Below are 11,536 nucleotides of genomic sequence, written 5' to 3'. Positions count from 1 at the left end.
ACAAGCGTGCTGCTCTAGCGACAAGCGTGCTGCTCTAGCGACAAGCGTGCTGCTCTAGCGACAAGCGTGCTGCTCCAGCGACAAGCGTGCTGCTCTAGCGACAAGCGTGCTGCTCTAGCGACAAGCGTGCTGTTCCAGCGACAAGCGTGCAGCTCTAGCGAATAATCTCTAGGAATAATCTCTAATAATCATCTTCACTATATTTTATTTTCCATCCCACCATGGGATAAGAAAATTTCGAAAAATTGTTTAGATTGACCAGCAAACTTCATTTCATTTCTCCCAACAGTTGTTTATACGCTAGTGACTGACACTGCCGTGCTAGCAGTGCCACTACCACACACGCCTCCTCCCCTTCTAATGGTGATGGGATCGACGGCGGTGAGCTGGGAGGCGGTGGCCCAGACTGTGCAGGCTTATGCACCTAGCAGCAAGAGGTCAGTCGCTTGGCGGACTATGATATGGGTCTGATGTTATCAGTCCATCCAACTTTCATTTACGGCATTTTATTTCAATTTTATAGCGGAGCATGCATGTACTGATCGGGATTGCGATTATTGCGAATTTGTTCCTAATTAAGGAGTTTTGCGCCCCTTAGCAGAATTGGAATTCTTTCCGCAGCAGCCTCCGCATTGTGTTGGCCTGCTGGCAGATCAGTATTATTATATTTATGCGCATCCCGCTAGAGTGTGACTTGTGCTTACTTTCCAGCATTGAATGCAATTACGTTAATTCATTTATTTAAACGACATTATAACGTCTCACAGGTACGAGGCCATTTATATTGGAAGGTCGGCTCTGAACGCGGGGGAGGAGCGGCGACTGCTGGCGCTGCTACACGAGGAGGGCATCCGCACCCCCGATGCGGGCGCCACGCGCAGCGAAGTCACAAGGTGAGGATGTGTGGGGATGAGAAGGCTGTAGTGGGAGATGTTGAGGGCTCAGGAAGGCTTCAGTGGCGCTATATATAGGGATGGAATTGAATTTGATGAGGGTAATGATAAGTTGTTAAAGGATTACATGATGTTACCATGCAGTATCTATTATTAATTGAAGTCACTTCAGAGACAATGGGCGGCGATGTAATTTAAGTTATCGGTATTCACAGTATCGGTATTTCGCCACTGTGTCGCACTGACCATCATTTCTTATTGGCAGTGCCGGTAACCTACGTCTCTTCATTTGTGATGAACCTCCTGTGACTTCCGGCCCGTAACTTGGACCCGGCAATCGAGAAGTGGCGCCAGTCTCCAGGCGCGGACCAACCGCCATCCTGCTTCATCCGTGGATTGAGTGTGGGAGCCAGCGGCCCTGCTGTGTTGACAGCTGTTGGACGCAATAATGGGACTGCACTCTCTGCTTGAGGCTTCCTCGTTTAAATACTTAATTGTCGCTGTTGAATTAGAGCTTGGCATTATTTGGCTTTCGTCACTATTGAGAATTGTTTCGATTGTTCTGTTCAAGTTTTACCGTTTCACGTTCAAACATATAGTGGATGCGTGCTATGCCCAAGCCTCAAGCTCTTTAGTGCACACCTAACAAGGCAGGCCAACGGGCGGGCATCGCACGTCCATTCCCTTGTCACATGCGCGTGTTTGTCGCGTGCCGTAAGCCTCGGTGTTTCATGTTAGCTGCCCCTCCATAAACATGCGCTACGATGGCATCGGTTTACTAGTTTGTAGCACAGTAACTGACACAATTATCAACTCATCATCATGTGGATTTTCGAGCGAATTCTCAGCAGAGTTGCCAGATGGCCTATAAAAATGACCAAATTCATGCACAAAAAAGCCAAAAGAGGCCCAAAATTCAATATTTACTATGAAGATTGTTCATTGCTTTTCGAAATTCAAATTATTTACTTTTTTCTTTTATTTTAAATGAAATATAATACAATAAGGAAGTACCGCTATCAAAAATTTTTGCTGGCCAATGAAATCGAAAAAACTAAATCATGGAATATATCGGAAAAAACAATCGAGCAAACCAGATCCTCAGTCATAAGCGAAGGGTTAGGCAGGCAACGGCCGCACGGCAAATGAGCAATTCACGAAATTTTCGCATAGCGAAGTGTGACCTCAGAATGAGTTAGCGAACATACGTCGATCGCGAGATATCGTCTCCTCGTGAACAATGCAATTACTTTGCATCATCTCCATGCCCTCTTCCCTATTATCACAACTTCGAAGCTTAGGGGAGTTGCTTAGAAATATTTGATACATTTTATAATGAAATATTTAACAATAATAAGAATGATTCTTACATATAACTTACTGGCGTTTTGATTGCATGTGCTAACTTTTTAGTATATATATTTTTGTCGCTGTCCAGATTGAATCAAATGTGTTATGGGATTAGTATATTGTTATTATGTTCATTATTACGAATACATTTCGATTTTTAAATAGTAAAATGAAAACATAGATAAGGAACTTTCAAAAGCCCATCTCACGATCGTAATTTATTAGACGGACTAAAACATCCTTAGGTAACATGCACTTACTACATTGTAGACAATGTTTTCTATAATTTTTAAAGACTTGTGGTGTCGGAAGCTGCTCCCAGCCTGAGGATGTAGACAGTTTTCAGCGATATTTACCAGGTGAATTGGGACGGCTGGTAGAAAAGTCTACCAACATGAACGAAAGTAAAACATGCGCTGAAGAATGGGCTGCAAAGTAAACTATTTCTGACAAGATTCAACAAATTGTTATTAACTTCAATCTTGATTTACAAACCGCGAGCAGCGATGCTCAGTCTGGGGCCTGTGTTGGCGCGCTAACTGCGCTGGGCGCTTGAGCACAGGCAGGATTTGAGTCTTTATTATTTCATTTATTATTACTGTTCATAATTTTTAATATTTTTCATTATTTCTCCTCTACTGTTTCTGATTTTTTCTTTGCTGATTCTAATCTTTTTATCCTCGTTTCAGTTATAACTTAGTATTGTTTCATAGCTGCTCACACCAGCTACCTTACTTCCCTGATTTTTTTCAATGTTATTCCTGCGTTTCAAACAATAAATGAGATTCGATATCAAGTCTTTCTGTCCTGCAGCCTCAAACGGAACGGTTGGTTACGAATATTTTTTATTAGTAAAAACGAAATAATTAATAGGGATTCCACTAATTTGTCTTATATTATCAGTTAGTAAAAAAATTACTTATTTCAACTACGGAATATGCAACATTGGAGCGAGTCACTGACTAATAGAATGTGAGGAAGATTGTAAGGAAACTGTACAAATGAGACATTCATGTCAGCATAAGCAGCCTGGTCCACAGATGGTCGGACATAAAGCAAACAATGTAGAGCGACATAAGAACATACCGTGTTGAAGAAAACATGGCGGCTTCCGCAGTAGATCGACAATTTCAAACTCTGGCGCGTGCTAAAGAAAAATAAAATATAACTCAGTACTCACTGCAGTGAGTGACATAGAGCGCGTATTCTCGTCGACAAAAACTTGAAGTCACGGACGGACATGACGAGCACAATAGCGCCTTTTTTTTCGTAAATGAGAAAATGCCCTAAAAAATATTTAGGAACTGAGATGAACTTTACCGATTAGACTTTATGAAGAGAATTCTAAAAAGAGTAACAAGGCTGATAAATAGGCATAAACTAGTGTTTAGTAAGAACAAACCAAACTTATGATGGGATGAGAAAAGATACGGCAGATTCATTTTTGAGTACAATGATCACTTGTTGCTCTGCGTGTGATGTCTTCAAGACCTCCTGCAAACGAATACATACAAGGTTATGAAATATATTTTTCAACATACCTTCGTACCGACAATCACTTTCGCCTTGTGTGGGTCATCCATGCACAGTTTGGCACTGTATAAAAGCTTATCAGTGGTACGTGTGGAAAATGTGTCACTATTTAGACAATTTGACCCATTGCTTTTTCTGAGCGCTCATGACACTCCATACCAGTAATGGGTGGAAAAGCTTAATTGAAAGTCACTGCGAAGGATGAAAATCGACCAGAAACGCTGAAAAGCGTCTGCCCATATAGAAATTCAACATAATTTGTATGAAGTTTCTAAGTCGATAATTCTTCCTTACTGTCGTATCTATTACAACTCTCTTTCTAAGATTTTCCTAGAACTCCCCTCAACATTCGAGATGGAGCAATCGAAATTCCTTCTGAAAACACCCACAAACCGTTGGCAAATCTGCTAAAGATGGAACCACGAAAACTGTGGGTAATTTTACCTGCGAGATAGACGGAAAGAATAGAATAGAAGTGTCAGCACTGAAGAAATAGGCCCATGGCCTGGTGCCGATTCTTGTACTTTTCGTTACTTGATTCACAAAGATCCGGCTTTTGGAACCCGATCTTTCCATAACTGACGATTGATTGCGATAGCTGCTGGACTTATTGCCTGGTCCGTAATTTGCTAGGCATTATAAGACTGAACATATGCTCCTGCATAGCTTCGTCTGGACTTATTGCCTGGTCCGTAATTTGCTAGGCATTTTAAGACTGAACATATGCTCCTGCATAGTTTCGTCTAGTCTGTTCTAGAAGAGGAAGACAATTGCGAATCGTGTAATAAATTTGCTGCGCTAAAAAAATAAATTGACTAAGAATTTGATGACCTCGGTTCACGTACGAGATACTACCGGCGAACAGTACATGTACAAAAATGATTACAATTTATTCCTTGTTGAAATTTTTCTAGAAATAAGACGAAGATTAGGCAACTTAAGCTCGTGGAACATTGTCAACTTTTTTATTTATATACTAGAAAGAAAATTAACAACTTGAGTGCGAATGACTCTACAAATTATGGGAAACAGGTTATTGCATATGTAATCCTGTAACGCTTTGAGAAATGCTGTCAAATAGAGAAAAAAAGTGATATTCTGTGTCGTGATATCCCTACAGCTCTCACAGCCTCACTTTTTGCGCAAAAACAAAATATTTCTTATCTGATGCGAGGAAATTTCTTATCAAATGAGTAAGGCTTTAGAATCTATAATTCGAGTGATAAGCAAAAAAATGCACGCATGCGTATAAATGAATTTATAAATGAAGCGGAAAATAGATGATTTATTGCTCCACGACGAGTGATTTATTGCACCACAACGGCACCTCACGACTTAAACATCGGAAACATGAATCCGAATATCTTGGATGGAAGTCAGTCGTGTTATTCAACTCACACAGCGCTAATTATGCGAAGGTCACGGTTCTGAGATAGATTTCTCACAAACTCGGATGATTTTGGTTCATCCACGATTGGACGAGGCCAATTTTCCAGTGATGACCTCATGCCCAGGCCGGTGGGTTGAAATGATTTTTAAGATTATACTGACATCAAATCTATTCTGAGCACCAAAATATTGTTGATTGATTGTTATCCAATGCTGCGAAATATATGTTCGATTATTCAATATTGATGATTTTTATGGCCTCTCAACTGCTTTTATAGGCACACCATTTCTCGAGCATTTTTTTACGTTAAAAAATACTTCAGAAATCATAATTTTTTCATTATTATAGATTGAACTGAAGATGTAAAATAAACACCAAAGCCCTAATGCAGTGGTTCCCAAATTGGGCGGTACCGATCTGGGGGGTTGGCGGTGGGCTATTTTGTTGAAACAGTTAAAACTGCTAAAATATATAGGTTTACTAAATTGGTTCTTATTTGTGAAATACTTACACATTTGTGTTTAACGTTTCTCTTTTCAAATTGCAGCATAACAAGTATTAAGGAAAAGGTGTTTGTTTCCATATGACGGTGGCGCTAGGACTTCACTTGAGAGCCAAAAGGGCGCCAGCCTTCAAAAGTTTGGGAACCACTGCACTGGAGCACGAGTCATTAACTGGAATATTAAGCAACAGATTTAGCCTCATGACGTGTCAAGAACGGTATAAATGTTACATACATGGCCATGAATGGTCCATGGTCTGTTATAATCCATAAGACTCTAAATAAAATTTCATAGACCTTAAAGTGAGAAAATAAGATTGTGACAAGGGAAAGCCATTAAAAATGTTAAGATTCGTGCAGAAATTAGTGAATTGTACACTACCAACTATGTTAATGAGATAGCATTTAACATGCGTGTAGATGATGAAGGCGAGACACTAGCCCAACTGGTGAACTTGCCCAAAAAACATCTTACCACTGAAAAAACTGAAGCAGTGCATGAGTAAAATGATTAGGGGAGCATGTACGCCAAAACAATTATTTATTTACGGGCGGATGGATTATTTTGAAACTTGGTACACATATGTAAAATATAAATCTAAGACTTTTTCGTTCAAGTAAATTTTTCGAAAAAAATAAAGAAAACGTGAAATTTATAGAAAACAGCAAAACAGGGAGTAATATGAAAACCTATATCTTCATTCAATTAATGTGCTACAACATCTATATACATTTCATTCGATTTGTAAAGATCATATTTAGCGATCAACCGATCCCTTTTTCCCATTTCTAGCGCATTTTCTCAGTTATGGAAAAACGGCGCTATTGTGCTCGTCATGTCCGTCCGTCCGTCCGTCCGTCCGTGACCGCGTTTTCGTCGACGAGAAAATGCGTGCTCTGTCACTCACTGCAGTGAATACTGAATTACATTTTTCATGATTTTTCTGATTTTTTTTTAAATTTTGGCCCCCCCATTTTTTCCACACATAATCCAAACAAAAGAAAGAATCGGAAAAAGTGACCGGATGATCGCTAGCTCAGGTATTTACTAATAAAATGATGTATTTCCCAATGCTGCAGCTTGAAAATCATGGGAGGAGCTAGATTTTTAATATAAAAATTTCAAGTTTTCACGAGAGCCAAAAAACTGAAATTTACGATCATTGAAGGTAGGTATAGGTTTTATCCACGGCTGGGCACTGGATCCCCGGCTTTGTAATTTACTATCGCAGAGCCTATTACTCATAAAAGAGGGTATCATCATGCGCCACATGACTCATTGTAGTCCAGTTCAGCGCATGAATAATTATGAAGGAAAGAGAAATATTGTGAAAAGAGCGAGACTAATTACTCAAAAGACTGGCGAGACTAAACACTCAACGGTCGCGGTTCCGGGTAGAATTTTTCACGTGCACGGACGATTTTGGTTCATCCACGACTGGATCTTGCCCATTGTCCAGTGATGACCTCATGTCCAGGTCGGTGGGCTGAAATGATTATACAAGATTAATCTGAAATCAAATCTTTTCTATGAACCCAAATATTGTTGATTGATTGTTTATATAAAGCTGCGAAATATTTGATAGATTATTCAATATTGAAGATTCTTAAAAATATGGCCTCCTCACTCCCCTTATAACCATATCCCTGTTCTCCAGTGTTTGTTTTTTTTTCAAAAAGTAATCATAATTCTTTCATCATTATGTATTGAACTGAAGACGTAATTAAAATAACCACCAAAGCCCTAGAGCATAAGTCACACATCGGAAGATAACGCAACTGATTAGGCTGCATGGCTTGTTGTTCAGCCGCATTTGGTGGCATTTGGTCTTATCACACTTGTAGTTATCGCTCTTATCTGTTATCTTTTCTGCCAAGGCGGCGATGCACGAAAGAGAAAAAGTGCATTAAAGTCAAATAAAATTATATGAAGTTAGATTAGGTTTATGAAATTCATACTGAAAAAGGATGTAATTTTATGAGAACATATACTTGCATATTTTAGTGTGTGTGAGTTTTAGTGTGACTAAAGTAAACAAGACGTTTCTATATAGCAGATAATTATAATCGAAGGGTATATAAAACACGTAGATCTATATTTTATTAAGCGAGCGTCATCACAGGTATCTAACAATCTATAAATTCAAATATATCTTATTCCCTATATCTTACCGTGACCAAACCCTTGTTTGAGATCCGTTATCATGATGGAGATAACGTTGGTTTCTCCCTGCCTTATACCTGCACGACGTGTTCCGCGCAGCTATGTAGACTAACTCCGACTACACTTTGATTTGCAAGTAAGTTCACTTGTTTTCTAAACAAAATTTTTCTCCGTTTGTTAAATCTTACGATTTTTTGGTTGGTTTCAGTCGATTTACAATAATAGTCATAAATCCGATTTTTTCATTGTACAGTAATTTTTATACAGTAGTGCAATGCTGAAAATCTAAGCAAACTCAATGCAGCGCCCCAGGAAGAGCGTGATAGTTGAAAATCTGCAAAGGATGGTACCACGAAAAGAGTGGACAACTTTACCTGCGAGATAGACGGGATGAAGAGGAAGACAACTGAGGATTTGGCAATAGATTTTCTGCTGTAAAAGAAAGAAATTTATTAAAAACGATCTGATGGCCTCGGTCACGTACGAGTCACTACCGACCAACAGTACATATACTAAATTTATTACATATACTAAATACAGTACATATACAATTTATTCATTGCTGAAGTTTGACTAGAAATATCCCCATAACTCTAAATAAAAGTTCATGAGCTCTATAGTGAGAAAAGGTCAACTACCTATTATAGCACAGAACAACTGAGTAAGATTGAGACAAGAGAAAGCCATTAAAAATATTGAAATTCGTGCAGAAATTAGTGAATTAGACACTACCAACTATGTTTATGAGATAACAATTAACAAGCGTGGCGATGATGAAGACGAGACACAAGCCAAACTAGTGAACTTGCCTATAAAAACATCTTACAAGTGAAAAACTGAAGCAATGCATGATTTAACTGACAAGCTCGGTGTGCCTGAGTAATTGAGATCACCATAATCGTAGCAGTGAGGTGAGGGTTTGAAACCCACAACAAGTTGAGGAAATTCTGGTTGAAATCGACAATGTGGTGGATGGTTAGGAATTGGTGGAGAGCCAATTTGTCCTAATGTAAACTGACACCACGTGTAGGAGTGCATGTAGGTACAACATGTCTGTGATGCAGAACATAGATATTCATAGATAGTAAATATAACAAAATAACAGCATATCTCATGTCCTAGCACGACGATAGTTTGCAGTTTGACAGACCATTTTTAAGGTCATTCAATAACGTTGTTACTTAAAAAATAAAAGTGGCCTCCCAACACTACTGTAAGCAGGCATGTGCAAAAATTGCGGACCAATGATTGTTAAGGTGATTGGCTTCAAACATATTAACGTTATTGGGTACGTTAATGGGAACGTTAATGGGAATATTAATGAGTACGTTAATGGGTACGCAAATGGGAACGTTAATGGGAACGTTAATGGGCACGTTAATGAGTGAATCACATTTATGAGCCCCTGGAGAGGTGAATTTTTAGACCACTTTCTGGTGGAGATAAATAATAATTATTTTCTTTCTATTTTTCATGTTTCATTAATATATAAAATATTTTTTATACTCATTGTCATTTAAAGTATATAAACTTATAGATTTTTTGCACATATCTGCTAATAGCTATTCCTACACTCAGAGAAATGTCCCAAATTTTACACGTGAAATTGAATGCTTTCTCAAAATATATATATTCATGGCTCTTTACGAACAAAAGTTAACGGAGTGGGTCAATCAAAGCTAGGAAGTGCATCGTTTGGGAAAAGTGATCCTACCATTTCTCTGAGTGCCCAGCACGTATCCTTCAAACAATTATTTTAAACATTGATCATTATAAAGGATGAATAATAGAAACGTTAAATTAAAATTTAAGTGCAAGGACATGAGTTACTGTACAATATATAACGTGCGAGGTGACAGGAGGAGAAAATAATCGTAATAACAGTTCAGAAAGAGTGCCTCGAATATTTGTTTACATTCGTGTTGTTGTTGACCAGGCTGCACGGGCGGTAGAGAACGCTACCATATTAAGTTGTGTCCATTAACATGTCTTCACGCTGAGCTATAACTGTACTGTTCAGCCGCTGCGACTCCTCCGAGCGTAGTCTTAGGTACATACGAAATTGGCCTCACTGTTCAAACGTTTACGCTTCAGAAGCGACTTTTCTTCATGACACTTAATACTGAAAATCAAAGATTGATGGTGGCTCTTTCCCAACGGAGCCTCGTGGCGAAGTTCATGTACCATTCATTCATCACTAGTAAACACAAGAACTACACTGTTAGAAAATCGACCGTAAAAAAACGTTCCCACCGGCGTAACAGTGACCGGTCATTTACCGTTAAATTAAACGACGGGAACGTTTTCCCGCACGAAAACGGTACGCCCGTTTTGTACTTTACGGCTTCCTACAGTTTCTTTCATACAGACTATTGTAATCCGACATAGCCACACATAAGAAGACATAGCGAAACATAAGGAGACAAAGCGAGACATAAGAAGACATAGCGAGACATAACGAGACATAAGGAGACAGCGAGACATAAGGACACAGCGAGACATAAGGACACAGCGAGACATAAGGACACAGCGAGACATAAGGACACAGCGAGACATATGGAAACATAGCGAGACATAAGGAGACATTGCAAGACATAAGGAGACATAGCAAGACATAAGGATTAACAAAGTAGAAATATTTAGAAATTAGTGATGGGCTAAAAATGGTGATAGGTAGGATTCAATTTTCAAGTTGTGCAATAATCTGCTGAAAATTTGGCATATAAAATTGATGTAAAAAAACATATCAACCAAGTTAAGTTAGTTATATAGTTCACTGGTTAACTGTAAAAAAGACTAATTCAGAGTGGAACTCTAGGGTTGATGCTCCATCTATATTCTATGTTTCAAGAAACTGGCACACTTGTTTAACCAAAATATCAGCAAACTGCATATTTAAATTGACCGTGGAGAACTAAAACCTTCATAAATCTTTGTTATAAGAGTTTTTAATGATTAGGTATTTATCGTTCAATAAAGAAATCGAGGCATTCAACTGCACGGCTCAAATATTGTTCCATCGCGCGCATCAGGATGTGAATCCGAAGTATAAAATTCTGTTAGTTAGCTTGATTTGAAATTGCATAAGCATGAGTCATAGGTGGTATAAAAGAAAACTATTTAAAAACTTATATCTCTATAAATATTGTATCGGTATTTAGTGAACGTCGAATTTAAACTGAGAACATCGCAGTCTCCAGGCCCTCTCTACAGCACAGCTGTTCTAAGAAGAAGGAAATTTTCTGTTGTTCAGCTTAGGTTCGTTTAAATTAGATGGTCTGCCTCAACCTCACCCCTTCCTGGGGCGCTGCATAAAGTGTGCAATTAGATTCTCAGCATTGCATTTCTGTATAAAAATTATTGTCATATAGAAAATACGGGTATATAACTATTATTGAAAATTGATCGAGACCAACCAAAACAATCATAAGCTTAAACAAGCGAAGAGATATTTTGTTTAGAAAACAAGTGAACTTACTTGCAAATCAAAGTGTAGTCGCAGTAAGTCTACATGGCTGCGCGGAGCATGGCATGCAAGTCAGTCAGAGAAAATAACAACGTTATCTCCATCACGATAAGGGTTTGAGACACGGTAAAATATAGGGAATAAGATTTATATACATGAATTGTTATATCTTTGAATACCTGTGAAGACGCTTAATAATGTGTAAATTTACATGTTTTATAGCATTCAATCCTTTATT

General features: G+C 38.5%; 1 long non-coding RNA gene across 1 annotated transcript; it reads left to right on the top strand.

Moving 5' to 3' along the window:
• Positions 1 to 369: 369 nt before the first annotated feature.
• On the top strand, positions 370 to 1,264 carry LOC125179530. Its single transcript, XR_007157296.1, has 3 exons — positions 370 to 437; positions 768 to 893; positions 1,159 to 1,264. It is a non-coding gene; the product is annotated as an uncharacterized LOC125179530 (long non-coding RNA).
• Positions 1,265 to 11,536: the final 10,272 nt, after the last annotated feature.

The sequence above is a fragment of the Hyalella azteca genome, unplaced genomic scaffold, assembly GCF_000764305.2.
Source record: "Hyalella azteca isolate HAZT.00-mixed unplaced genomic scaffold, Hazt_2.0.2 contig256, whole genome shotgun sequence".
NCBI classification, from domain to species: Eukaryota; Metazoa; Arthropoda; class Malacostraca; order Amphipoda; family Hyalellidae; genus Hyalella; species Hyalella azteca.
The sequence above is the reverse complement of the archived record's forward strand: the minus strand, read 5'-3'. Positions and strand labels throughout refer to the sequence as shown.